The sequence below is a fragment of the Mus caroli genome, chromosome X (assembly GCF_900094665.2).
Source record: "Mus caroli chromosome X, CAROLI_EIJ_v1.1, whole genome shotgun sequence".
Lineage (NCBI taxonomy): Eukaryota > Metazoa > Chordata > Mammalia > Rodentia > Muridae > Mus > Mus caroli.
The window spans coordinates 149,493,192-149,505,260 of NC_034589.1; the positions used below are offsets into that span (position 1 = coordinate 149,493,192).

The 12,069-nt window shown below is 42.5% G+C and overlaps 1 non-coding gene across 1 annotated transcript; it reads right to left on the bottom strand.

The window, feature by feature from the left end:
- On the bottom strand, positions 1–107 carry LOC115030246. Its single transcript, XR_003835838.1, has one exon. It is a non-coding gene; the product is annotated as a U6 spliceosomal RNA (small nuclear RNA).
- Between the last annotated feature and the right edge of the window lie 11,962 nt (positions 108–12,069).

Genomic DNA, 12,069 nt, shown 5'->3' on the forward strand with positions numbered 1-12,069 from the left:
CAAAATATGGAACGCTTCACGAATTTGTGTGTCATCCTTGCGCAGGGGCCATGCTAATCTTCTCTGTATCGTTCCAATTTTAGTATATGTGCTGCCGAAGCGAGCACCCAATTTTCTTAATGGTGGAGTCTTTTAAGGAAAAATTGATTGCTCTTTTTGATATTTGCATTCATTCATGTTCAGTGAGTATCATGTGTAGAATTTTCCTTGTTTGGTCAACTGTTTGTAACTTGTTCACATTGAAAGCATTTGAAACGTACCATCCTGAGAATGCATTCCTACTTGGATTATAAAATTCCTTTTATGAGGATTTTGATAGTTGTACAGGTTTGTTATTTTGACTCTTACATGTTTTGCAGGTATAGGCTCCTGAGCTTAAAAAAAAAAAAAAGCACAGGTAACAATTCCTCAGATTTGCATTCAGGAATGACTCATGCCCCCCCTCCCTGTGTAACACAGGTTGAAAATGCCTTCCAAAACCAGTATTGATTTTCCCTAATGAAAACCATGTAAAAGATATTGTTTAACTATAGTTTTTGATAGAACTATGCAGTGGGTCCCAACAAAATCACACCATACAATGCATGTCTCACGTGGATGTTGGGAGTGGAAATGGAGAAGGGAGGAAAGAACATATGGGGCAGGGAGAATGAAGCTATTATCAGGCCTGTGCCACATGAACACGATGCCTTTGCTACTCGGTCCACTAGAGATGATATCTTTCATCTTTGGTTCCCTATAGATCTGGCTGTAAAGATGCCTGATTGTTGTGAAGTCACCTTTATCCATTTATAGATGTTCCTGATTGCTAACCTTCCCCTCTTTTTCTTTTTATAAAGAGGGGAATTGAAAAGGGGGGGAGGGGTTGGTGAGGCAGGAATAGAGGCATCAGATCTCTTAAATTGCTTTCTACAGGGATGTCATCAGTTTTAGGGTGTAGCTGATCCTCACCATAGGGACTTTTTGATAGTTGTTAGAATCAGGCTCTTCTGTGGACAGTGGTTGGTAATCCTGTAATAGGAACTGATTAATTGGTTGGAAATTTTTTGAATTTGCCATTGGAAGAATGTGGAGAGGAAGTTAGTAAAGCAGGGAGCAAATTATAAAAACAGAAAAATGAGAAGAGGTATTAGGAAGAACAGTATCCATTTCCATATGGGGTTTTTGAAAACCCAGGGATCAGAGGCATCAAGTTGTTCCTTAAATTTTTGGAGGTCTGTTTGTAGTTGCTGGATTTTGTTTTGTACTATACCCCAGTGATATAGAAGCAGCATTCTTCTTCAAGAGAAAGGCAAAGGCCGCTCTCTTTAGCAGTAAGAGGATCTAGTCCTTGTCAGTTTTGAAGTACTACTGCTACCAGGGAATTGATCTGTTCTTGGAGAATGAGTATGGGTTGAGACACCTGTTGAAAATTGGGGATAAACTAGGAGGAAAACTGATTGTACAAGCAAGATTAGAGATGTAGTCAGTTCTGCTCTTCTGGTAGCAACACCTGTATTTATTCCTGCAATCATTAGGAGTGTCAGGATTTGAACTGCCCTTTTGATGTGTTGGTCAGCTATTGAGTCCACAACCAGAATTGGTAGGGTTCTCCATGAATTACCCTTAATTTATGGAAAAGAAACACCAATGTGCAAACTCCTGACCAGCTGGCAGGTAGATGATGATATACTTGAGTACCACAAAGAAATGAAGGGTTTTGGACGGTAGGGCACTGTGGCAGAAATGAGGTATCAAGCCTTATGGTTTTGTTGCAAGTCTAGGGAATTATGTTCTATGGAGCATGTCCCAGGTCCTGATTTCAAATTCCAGCAACCACCTCACAACCACCCATAATGAGATCTGACACCCTCTTCTTGTCTGAAGACAACTATAGTATACTTACAATAGTACACTGTATTTATAATAGTAAATAGTACAGTGTATTTATAATAGAAAATAAATTTTTCTGCATGGAGTGGGGTTGACCAGAGTGAGCAGAGGTCCTAAATTCAATTCCCAACAACCAGATGAAGGCTCACACCCATCTGTAAAGCTACAGTGCATATTCATATACATAATAAATAAATAAATCTTTAAAAAACAAAGTATTTCAGATACATATATTTTATATATATATATATATATATATATATATATATATATATATACAGTCTTTTATGCCAAAGAGAGTGATAGAGAAAGGGTGTGGTGTCCTAGCGACACCAGAGTCAGGGCACCCAGAAATCTTTAAAGCAACCAGGTTGGGTTACATTAAGGAGTTTGTAGGCTGAGGTCAGGGTTTGAAGCAGAAGACAAAATGATAGGTTAGTGTTATTTATGAGGGGATATCAAGGAAGAAATTACCTTAGAGGAGTATTTAACTACTTTTCCTATTTCTCCAATTTCTGGAGGTTGGGAAATTGAGACACATATAGCTTATCAACAATACCTGTTTCCCACCTGGGATTCTCTGGGTCCTGAATATAGAAGAAGATGGTCTTGCATCATTGATAGAAGAGGTGATTGGTCTGTGATCCTAACATATATATCTGACAAGATCAATGCATTCCCCATATTCATCTGCCAATTTCTTACAATAATCTTTTGTGTGCTCAAAGAGGGAAGCAAAGAGGTCATGATATTTAGATAGAGAGGTAATATAGGGGTGACAGAAATTTTGAGTAGCTCCTGGTATCCAGCAGAGATTGGAGGAAAAGACCATATTTAATCTAGTAGGGTTGAGTGCAGCTGCTGGAATGGAGTCTCATTTTTCTGGGATTGGGGACAAGGTACTGATGTTCTCTGGAGCTTAAGGGGGCAGGGTCCTGTTGGGGTTGATGTTTTTGACAAAGAGTTATTTTGAGGTAGAGGGATAAAATATTTGAGGTGAGACAAGTGGTTCCAATGAGAGAGTCCCTCAAGCTTAGCAGCTGTGTGAGTCATGAGAATTACCTTGAAGGGTCCCTGCCATTTAAGAGAGAGGGGTTGGGGTCAATGGTCTGGAAGGGAGAGAAGGACCTGCCCTCTAAAGTTGACAGGGTGTGGGCAGGAGATAGTATGTGGCTGTGGTAGAAGGTAGTAAGCAAAGTTCCATATGAAGGAGCAGAGATGACTGAGTAATGGGGTGAGTAGGTGATCAGGGCGGGGAGAGTGTATGGGAGTGAAAGACCAGGAGTTAGAACCATTCATCCATACATGACCTCAAAGGTGGGAGAGCTCATAGCCTAAAAAGAGCCAAGGGTAGGAGTTTTACCCAATCAAGGTGAAGTTACTGTGGCAGTTTGGCAAGAGTGGTTTTTAGGGAGTGGCTAGTCCATTCTATCTTTCCTGAAGACCGAGGGTGATAGGGAATTTGAAAATATTATGGGATGTTGAGGGCTTTAGATAGAGTTTGAGAAACTTGGCATGTGAATTCGGGATCATTGTCTGACTAGAAGGAGGCTGGGATTCCAAATCGAGAAATGATCTCTTGAAGGAGATCAGAGACTGAGCCCTTTTGTTGCTGGTGGGGAATGCCTCCACCTACACTGAGAAGGTGTCCACCAAGACCAGGAGGTACTTAGAATGTCTGATGGTAGGCAGGTGGGTAAAGTCAAGTTGCCAGTCAGTCCCAGGGAGGGAACCTCTAGCTTGGTGGGTGGGAAAAGGGGTGCTATGATACCTGGAATTGGGGTCTGACATCTGACATTTTGCAAGACGCAGTGATAGATATTAAGACATATAAGTCCTTGGGAGTATGCCATAGGTGTGTCTTAACAAGATAAGACAATGCTTGGCTATTAGTATGGAAAAGCTGGTGGAGATAGGACAGAGTTTGACGAGTGTTGAGGTTAGAGAAGGGAAGTGGGTAGTAGTGTGAGAATGTCCTGTGGTGAGTGAAACTGCCATGGACCAGGCTCAGTTGCGCCCCCTCCCTCAATCCGTGGGAATCAGGGGTTCAGGCAGGTGGACATGGAGTCCTCAAGAATTGACAGACGGACGCAGACAGGAGAGATTGTGTAGAATCTGAGTGTACACCACAAAGTGAACACCAGTCTTACATAATACAGAAAACAAAGGAGTAGGGTGTCACAGCAGGCAAGGTACATAGAAGGTATCTGATACAAAACAAAGGAATGACTTCAAAGGACTGGCCAGAAGAACCAGGTAATATTTACAGTAAAGATAAAACAGCCCTGCCTAGGGTCAGCTAATGACAGGTAAGGATTTCTCATCCTAGTCACAATTTGTGCCTCCTTTGAGCCTTGTGAAAGCTATCACCAGGGGGTTCTGCTCTAGCAGACCTTCTCATGAATAATGTAATACCACAACCCCCCTATTTCCTAGGCCTTGGTAAATACTTGCATATGAGAGTAACTTGGCAGTTCTTTTAAGTATCTCTAGGGAATTCTCCATTTGTCAGAATTCCACCAACTTGCTTCTAATATGCAATGTAGTCTGCTATACCTGGCTATAATGAAGATTCTAAGTATACTTTGCTAAACTTGTCCTGAGATTTCTAACTCGTATCCAGTAAATACTGTAAGAAAGCATGCAAGACCCTCCACAATATTGCAGGGACAAATCTGGGGCATTCTAGCTATGGGGATGCCAAGGTTCTAGGAGGCTGAGTTCCCTTGAAACTCTTTGCCTCAGGACTGCTCCTAGGCTTCTAATCCTGTAATGCAAGTCACTACTGGAGTGGATGTAGCATGAAACGAGTCTGGACCATGAAAGGGCCACAACTCTAGCTTCCTCCGGAGTTTCCCTTGAACAATTTCAATAGCTTTGGGGAGATGGGAGGCTTTTTAGCATAGCCATAATTTGGTTTTCATTAGTTACTGATCCTCCTTTTGTCATAAGTAACCAGAGCTCCTTTCAGGTAGCAACATGGGGCAGAAGGATATAAAAAGCATATTTGGAGTCTGTTGTAGATGTTTAGTGATTATCCCTGTTCTAGTTGACAGGCTTAAGAGAAGTATTAGTTCAGCCTGTTGATTAGTGGTGTGCGCATGGAGGGCCTGGGCTTCAACCATCTTGGTATCTGACATTATAGCATAGCCTGCTCTTTTGGCTCCTTCATGAAAAAAGGAGCTGTCATCTGTATATCAGGTATAAATGGCCTAAGGCAATGTGCCCTCCTGTATGTGTGAAGGATGGAGTAATAGTTCCTCTAAAGTTTATGTGCAGGAGTGGGATAAGAAGAGGTCAGCATTTGGTCAAGGAAGAAGATTGGAACTATTACAAGGTGGGAATGATTGGAAAGTTAGTGTAGAGTCTTCTATTAATGCTACCTGAAGGAAAGAACCCTGGAGGGAGGTAGTGTTTATAAGCCCTTTTAAGTTAGGAACTGGGGCAGGTTATGAGAAGAGAAGACAGTGATAGGTGACCCAAAGGCTAGCTTTTGAACTCTCAAATAAGGAGTTCAGCAGGTACTGAAGTATGTATACAAGATGCTCCTCCCTGGATTGTCAGGTCTAGTTTTTTTTTTTTTTTGGACAATTATGCTACTGGTACAAAAGAGGGTCCTAGTTTGTGGCCTAGGACTCCAAGGGTATATTCCTATTTTTCTGTTACATAGAGGGAGAAGGGACAGATTAGGTCAAGGAGGTATAAGGCTGGGGTCTGAAGGCAGGCCTGTTGGAGCCTTTGAAAAGGCTTGGTAAAAGGTTTGATAAGAGGTTCATGGGTGAGACCTACTGCTTCATACAAGGGTTAGGAATGTAGGGAAAAGGAAGGAACCCAGCAACTTTAAAAAAAAACTAGTTATTAAAGAACCTAGTGGGGAAACCCCCATTCAGCTCCCGATTCTGCGTGCACCCAAGAATCACGAATAGAACACAACACCTTGATGTAACAACACGAGGTATTTTAATGGCGGAGCTCCGGGTCAAAACGCATCTCACACAGGAGACAGTGGATTTGACCACGAGGCTTGGAAGCTAGGGGGTGTTATAGAAAAGGAGTGGGACTAGGGGAGGAATTGGCGAGGTTTCCCATGATTGGTCCATTTAAACATCAGCAGCCTGTTAACATTTAACTTAGGTCAGAGGGGTGGGAGATAGGGAGGCCACTGGCCTGCCCGGGCATGTCCTGGTCTGTTCTGCTATGTTCTCAGCCCCAGGTTTCAAAGCTCACAAACAACTCTTTGGGCTATTTGACATACATTACATGAATCACAGGTCTCAAGTTTTATTTCCTTTCAGTTATCCCTGGGAATGATCAGATCTCTTCCTTTGTAAAGGGGACTGTTAGAGAATGAATTAGATTTTTTTCCTATCTAAGTAAATACTTTGTGGGTTTCTAGTCCCAAATAGGTGACCTGAGGGGTGGACAAGTAGAGTTTAGAAGGTGATAACTCCATAGCATTGACCGGACAGGAAATTTAGAAGATCATAGTTGTTAATTTTGCTATTTTCTAGAGAGGAACAACAAAGAAGAATATCATCAATGTAATGGATAATCTTAGATTTAGGGAGAGACAGAATAGGTCAGAAGCCAGTTCCTGGTCAAATAGGTGTTGGCTATCCAGATGAGTTGGGTAGGAAAGTGGGTGTCAGTGTTAGTCTAAGTAATGGCAAAGATTTTTTTGTGACTGCATATATAGGGGGATAGAAAAGGATGCATCCTTGAGATCTAGGATCAAGAAATGAGATTTTCTCAAGGGGACAGTAGAAAGAAGTATGTAAGGGTTAGCCACAACAGGGTGGAGAGGAACAACTGCAAAAGTAATGAACCTGAGATCTTAAACCAGGAGATAGGTCCCATTGGGCTTTTTTTAACTGCTAGTATAAGAGTGTTGAAAGGGGAAGAGGTAAGATAGAGGAGATTTTTCTTAGGAGGTTAGAGATGATAGACTTAAGTCCCCTGGGGGGTGGAGAGAGAGAGAGAGAGAGAGAGAGAGAGAGAGAGAGAGAATTCAGCTTGGGTGATGTACCTGGTAGGGTCCTGAAATTGGACAACAACAGGAGAAGAGAATGGTGTTTAGCAACAGAAGGGTCCTGGACATCCCAGACTTGGGAAAATGACATGTTATAGTTAACAGGTTGGGTGGCTAAAAGAAGGAGGAGAGAGGGTGCTGGCAAGTTTGGGTTTAGGCAAATTGTTGGGGGGGTGAGAAATAGAGGTTCCCACTTAAGCTATAAGATCCCTTCCAAATAAGGGGACAGGACACACTGGGAGTACCTAAAAGGAATGGGTGAGAGGAACACCCCTAAAATCTAACTAAGTTGGGTAAGGCAGTCTTACCCCAACAATAGGAAAATGAGGAGAGGTGGGTCCCCAAAATTCTTATCAGGTCCAAGTACAGGGCCCTAATGTCCAAGAGGAAGGTAATGGGCTGTCCAGATACCATAATGACCCCTTGGGGCTCCCTCTGGTGATGGAAGTGGTCAGGTCAATGGAGCTCAGGCCCCTTAAGTCGTCTATGGTCAAGCCTAGAAGATCAGCTAGAATGAAACCTGGGAGTGCTGTCCCTCTGTGGGCATGAGGGCAATCAGCCCAGTGTCCCTCTTGATGGCACTTTAGACATGGCCCTGACAGTTTGTGGGGGATAGGACAAGGCTATGCCCAGTGACCCTGTTGATCACATTTGAAACAGAGTCCTGGTGGTTCCTGAGTCTTAGAAGGCCAGAAAGCCTGCGTAGTGGCTGGAGCTAGTTGTACTGGCTTTGCTGGCATATTTTGTTTGTGGACGTTTCTGTCTCTCTGATGGTATACTTTAAAGGCCAGTGCCAAGACTTCTGCCTGTGGAGTTAGGGGTCCTCTCTCCAAGTGTCTAAATTTGGCCTTAATTTCGAGGTAGCTTTGGCAAAAGAAGTAGGTCACTTGGAGTTATTTACCTTCTGGGTTTTCAGGGTCTAAATTAGTATAACAGGGCCTTTGTAAGGCACTCTAAAAATTCAGACAGGTTTTCTTGTTTATCCTAGAAGACCTCTTGAAGCTTTTCAAAATTTACTGGTTTTAGGGCAGCCTTAAGCTAGGAGGCAGGTTGTGAATCAGTCTCTAGCTAAAATGCCACCTGGGGTGTTCTAATTCCATTGAGGATCCTGGTTAGGCACTGTCTCAGACCTAATTGGGTCAGTTTGGTGTATTTCATCTGCATGCATTCTAGCCTGTTCCCAAATTCACCTGTGCTTCTTGGGGAGTAAATTGTTACTGAGAATCATATGTATATTATGGGAAGTCAAGCTACAAGAATGAGTGATATACTGAAATTCTTTAATAAAGTTAGAGAAGTTAGAGGTATAAGATCCCAGTCTTGTTTGTACTTGAAAAAGTTCATTTAGCAAGAAGGAAACATATACACTAATTATACCATCTGTCCCAGTGACTTCCCTCAAAGGAAAAACTGAAGCTGGGTTAGGATGGGTGGAGGAAGGAAGTTATGTGTGTGTTTGTGTTTTGGGGGGGGGTGGCTGTAAATAGAGAATGAGTGGTTGGAGGGCTGAAAGTAGGTTGCCAATGTAGCGCTTCTAGAGTGGCCTGTAGTTGGGAAGGGAAGGGAAGAGTCTGGTGAATCAGGGTTGAGGAGGTTCTGGAGAAGTCTGGTGAGGAGAGGAAGCTGAGGAGGCCAGGAAAGCAGGAGAGTTTGTAGAAGCAGGTCCTAACCCAGCTTCAGTTTTTCCTTTGAGGGAAGTTACTGGGACAGATGGTATAATTAGTGTATATGTTTCCTTCTTGCTAGCAAGAAGGAGGTTCATTAGCTGGATCAAGGAGAGTAGAAGTTTTCGTCTGGATGAAATTTCATAGCAATAAAAAGTTGAGCTGGGGAACAGGAGAAGCAAAGGGAAGGTTTGAAGTAAAGATAAGTAAAAGAGAACCTCTTTCCATTTTCAGAATCTCTGGTAATAATTATAAAGATCCTTTAAAATAGTAGGGTCAAAAGGGCCATTAAATGGCCACTTAGAGTCATTATCTGATGACTATTGTGGCCAACAGTGATTGCAAAAGTGGCTAAGTTTGGAATTTAAATCAGGCTCTAGTTTTAGATGTTGTCCATGAGGCATCCCACTGGGGAGCCTAGAGATATAGAAGAAGACAAATACCTATTGAGTGAGAGTAGAAGTTATTAATTTTACCACTTGCAGCATTCTGAGGATAAATTTAATAACTAAGAGCAAGCAGCCAGGCTAAATTACCAGGTGTCATATGGCAACTAGGAGCCCAGCTGCAGGCCAGTGCCCAAGGAAGATGGTTTACCTAGGGTTAGGCTTTTCAAGCATTGAGAGAGAGCAAAACCATCTGACGAGAGATATATCTCACCCAAGGGAAGAGTCAATGAGAAGGGTCAGTCCTGAAGACTGTGGATACCTCCATCCCCAGGGACACTACAGGGTGGCCAGCCCTCCCTTGGGACCTGGGGTAATTTATAATGACCGAGGTGGGAAGCATAGCAATTCTCTGGTGATTGCATGGAGAACTATAGTGGTCTGATGGCTAGAATGTGAGCCTTGGTAGCAGCTAGACTTGTAGGGATAGGAGTCCCATTCTGTGGGCTTACCCCACATGGCAATGGTCATCCCATGTGGAAGCAGGACTGTGAAACTGGGCCCCATGTGGCAGTGGAAAAGAGAACACAGGAATCTACAATGGGAGGCTCAGATCCACAGATAGATCTATGCAGCATATCTGAACAAAATCACAACACTCAACACATCTTACTTGGGTGGGATTATCAGGAGAGGAAATGGAGGCAGGCTCTGGGAAAGGGAGGAAAAAAGAAGAGAGGGAAATGGAAGAAGGAGGCTTTTAATGTGGCAGGGTCCATGGTGCATGGGCAAAGGAACATAGTGATGCTGAACCACTTAGACAATTCGAGATGAAATGTATCTTACTGGTTCACTCAATAGCTGGCTGTAAGATATCTGATAGTCATGAAATCACATCTAGATGAACATGGATATCCTGATTGCCACCAGTCTTGTTATCTCTTAGTAGTATCAGAATATTTAGATTGTTTAAAATGTGAGCTTTTTGAAAGTAGGAGTTGGTGGCATTATTGTCTCATTACTTGAAAATTTCATACACGTATAGCCTAGTTTTTATCATTTTTCACAGCCGCATACACTTTCTAGTTCCCCACCTACTACTGTAAAACACTTTGCATAAAGTAACCTGAAGTGAGTAATAAATTTTTCTCTAATTTTCTATGTGTCCTACCTAGCTTATTTAGTTGCTTACATGTGTGCTGGTGGAGGATTACCTGCTGGCCCATGGGCAGCTTCTCAGTAACCACACAAGGGAAGAGGAGAAAAGCTTCCCCGGGGAACCAACAACTTCTCACAGACTTTAGTGAAGGGTTGTGCCTCCTGAAGAACACCTGCTTAGTCCTTGATGGTATACTGAAGGGTGCAGCCTCATTTGGGGTTCTTGCTTAGGTCTCTGAGCTGCTGTACATTGATAGATATGATTGTCTTGCTGTGTTCTTAAAACACCTTTTCCCCATATTTCTCTGCATGTACAGGCTCTGAGCCTATTCCCCAACCCACTCCCAGAGTCCTGATGTGCTCTGGTCTTTGGTAATTAAGGGGTGATATGGATATGTCATGCAGTGTAGAGCCATCTAAACTTAACTCCTAATCACCCTATTGAACTGTTAGGAACAAGTACATTTATTGCCACCCACTGAAACAGCTGCTACTCTGACAGAGGCTCAAGATGTACCAACATGCAGGAGTAATCCAAAGTGTTCAGCAGGGTTGCAGATGTCAATACGATGATGTTTTGAGTTCCCAAAAGGTTCTATAATATAAGCTCCAGTCTATAAATTCAGAATGGGCTTTTGGTAACCTCAAAGCCGACCCTACCTTCACAGACACACTTCCTCTAGCCAGAGAAGACCCTTTAATCCTTTCATAAAGTGCCACTGCCTAGTCTGTGACTATTGAGACCTTTGAGCCTTTGGGGGCCATTATCATTCAAACACCCACATGCTTTCAATTTCTTTAAAAAAACAACATTTCCTGTGTCTAGCACAGGTGGTGTTTGTGTGTCTAGGTGTGAGTGGGCTTTGGCAGGTGTATAAGGTATCTTCCCTATGTGCTTGTGTTTGGTATTGTAAATACAACATACACATGCATGCAGAGCCCTTTAAACCTGCCATCTTTATATGAGAATTTGTAGGAGGGTAGGCTATTTCCTTTCACCATGTGAGTTTCAGGTTTGAACTTAGACTCAGTCCTATTAAGTTTTTGAGGTGTGTAGTACCCCGCCTAGTTTGGACCTTACCGAGAGGGGTGGATATATATATATATACATATATATATATATATATATATATATATATATATATATGGATGAATGTATGTATGTTTGGATTGATGATTAACTAGTTATTTCCTTAATTCCTCAATTCATTGCTTGATTACATCTTTTGTTCTCTGAGGCCAGAGCATATGAATTTCCTCCTTTTCCCTGCTAGCTACTGCCTCCAAAGGGCTGTGTGGCTTCAGGCAGCAGTGGTTACATGTTCTCCTGATTTTGTAGTCTCCTGGTATCTCTTTTTCTCCCTTGCCCTATTCTTCTCAACAATGTCTTTCCTTCCCATCCTATTTATTTTTTATCAACCTTGTGTCCTTTGTTTTAAATCATACCTGTCTGTATCTTTTGACCTATGCTGCCTCAGATTTTCTCAGCTTTTCTGTTTACTCCTCCTTTCTCCCTCTTTACCCATAGCCTCAGACTGTTCCTCTTGTTCCCTTTAGTGGTTATGTCTTTGTCCCCCTTTATGATTGCACTTCCTCACTTTGAGTGCCTGCCCATTGTTCCTTCTGCCTTTATCCTTTCCCACAATGATTACTGTATTTTTATCTTCACATTTCAAACACTAAGCCATTGAGCCATGTGCAAGACATTTTTCCTTTATAGCCAAAATCCAGCTTCCTAAACCCATTTTGCTCTTCTAGAGCCCATTAGTTTTCCACTATTATCTTTTTTTGTTGTTGTATTCCTGTTGCTGTTGTTGCTGCTGCTGGTGGTTTTATTTGTAGTTGTAGAAATTGTCCTTGCAACCATCACAGCACTGTTAGTTGTTTCTTGAGATTGGGTTTCTGTATGACCAGGGTGGACTTGAACTCACAGATGGTCCTATTTCCACTTCAGGAGAAA